This window comes from Engraulis encrasicolus, chromosome 23 (assembly GCF_034702125.1).
Source record: "Engraulis encrasicolus isolate BLACKSEA-1 chromosome 23, IST_EnEncr_1.0, whole genome shotgun sequence".
NCBI lineage: Eukaryota > Metazoa > Chordata > Actinopteri > Clupeiformes > Engraulidae > Engraulis > Engraulis encrasicolus.
Window position 1 is genome coordinate 23,075,591 of NC_085879.1, and position 2,375 is coordinate 23,077,965.

Sequence of the window (2,375 nt, forward strand, 5' to 3'; positions counted from 1 at the left end):
CATCATCCCTACGAGGCTGAGCCAAGACTGAGCGAAATTAAAAAAAGCTAATTTTATCCAAAGTCCTGGTTCAATCACATAGAAACTCACACCGACACACTTTGAGGAAACCGCAGGGGAGTACCGCATATAGCCTACTATACAGACTAAGACACTTTTACATAGACTTGCAAAGGATACTATACAAATTGAGGATATCGTTTCTTTTACTTTTTATTTGGCTACAGTGCCTACGTGTTTCTGCCCTAATGGCCTTCAGGGTGTATACACCCTCTAAAATGCCAAAAAAAAGTTAAAAAAATTTAACCTTGAGTGCCTCAGAATTTCTCTATACTTTGACCAAGGTTGAGAGCCCCTACACTGATGAGCACCAAGCAAAAAAGTGAAGACCCAGGAGCACTCCGATTTGCTGTTTGTTCTTATAGTCATTGACATCCCACTTCAGTCAATATTACCAACAATCAATATTACCCAGGGGCGGAGATATAGGGGGGACAAGCAGGCCATTTGCCCCTGGGCCCAGTGCCCTCCTGTATTGATAGTGGGGGCCCTCTCTAGGTCGTCTTCAGACAAGCCTTCCATCGTTGCTTCCAGTCATCCCGATTCTCCATGCATCTTTTCAGTTCGCTGGTACTCTGGGCTCCGGCGTCCTTCTTGAGTATGTCCACAAATGTTAGTGTGGGACGTCCTCTTAACCGGCACCCATGTGATGGTTCCCATAGCACCAGTTTGCTGGCTGGCAGTTCTGGGTGCCTTTGGCAATGTCCTGCGAGTCTCATTCTCCTTACAGCTATCTTCTCGCTCACCCTTGGTATTCCCCCTATTTTGACCATTGTAGGCCGTATGGGGGCCCTATTCGTGTTTTGCCCTGGGGCCCTGTGTGCAATTGCTCTGTTACTGATGTTACCGACTTGAGTTTAATCATCTTCACCCTCGAAAACGGAAGAACAGTTGCTTACAGTATAAGCTTATAACTAAACGTCTTCTGTGAACATGAACAAGATAGATGGCAAACCTGATGTTTTAAGATGATCTTATGAGGACAAGCGGCACCATAACAATCTGCTGATGGGCTAGAGCAAAACAAACAGACAAGCACACCAGAAATAGCAGCCAGTGGCATGAGATTGGGATGGATGACTAATGGTCATGAAAAGGGCACGAATATAGCCTGTTTGGAGACACACACACACGCGCACACACATATGCACACACGCACGCACGCGTGCGCACACACACACACACACACACACACACACGCCTGTTTGGAGAAGCAGAAAGAGGATCCACAGAGAGCTGAGAGAGAGAGCGAGAGAGGGGGAGAGAGAGAGAAAGATAGAGAGATAGGGGTAGACCGAGAGAGAGGGGAAGGGGGGGGGGTAGAGAGAGAGAAAGAGAGAGGGGTAGAGAAAGGGAGAGAGAGGGGGGTGGAGAGAGAGAGAGTGTGTGTGTGTGTGTGAGAGAGAGACGGGGGGGTAGAGAGAGAAAGAGAGAGAGAGAGAAGGGGGTTACAATCGTCCAGCAAGAAGGAGAACAGACGTCCTCCTCACCTTTAGCCTAGTCACACACACACACACACACACACACACACACACACACACACTCACTCACTCACACACACACACACACACACACACACACACACACACACACACACACACACACACACACACACACACACACACACACACAGAGCCCCTGTTAGGCCAAACGGCCGCTCACTCTGTTCCCAGTCTGAACTGAACACAATGGCCTCTTGAGCACAAGGCATGAAGACAGAAGGAGAGAAGGAGAGGGAGAGGGAATGAAAAAGAGAAGAGGAGGGAGGGCGAGAGAGGAGAGGGGAGGGAGGGAGAGAAAGAGAGAGGTAGGCAGGGGGAGAGGGGGAGACACCAGGAATGTGAGAGGGACAGTGGTGGTTAGACAGAAGACCAGAGTGAGAAGAGAGAGGGAGAGAGAGAGAGAGAGCACATTCCTTATCACAAAGGAGTGTTTGAGCAAACAGAAAATGTTTGGCCCCTGCCAATAGACTTGCATTGACTCCTCCTCTCCTCTCCTCTCCTCTCCTCTCCTCTCTTCTCTTCTCCTCTCCTCTCCTCTCCTCCCCTCTCCCCCTCCCCTCCTCTCCTCTCCACTCCTCTCCTCTCCTCTCCTTTCCTTTCCTCTCTTCTCTTCTCCTCTCCTCTCCTCTCCTCCCCTCTCCTCTGTGTGATGTGGTGTTTGCAGGGGAGCTGTGTGGTGTGTGGTGTGTGGTGTGCTGTGGTGTGCTGTGCTGTTGCAGGGGTAAAGCAGACAGGCATGCAGGACAGACTGGCCGTGCTAGAGTTGAGCTGGGTCACTCTCGTCTCGTCTCACTGCCTGATTTGCCTGAACTG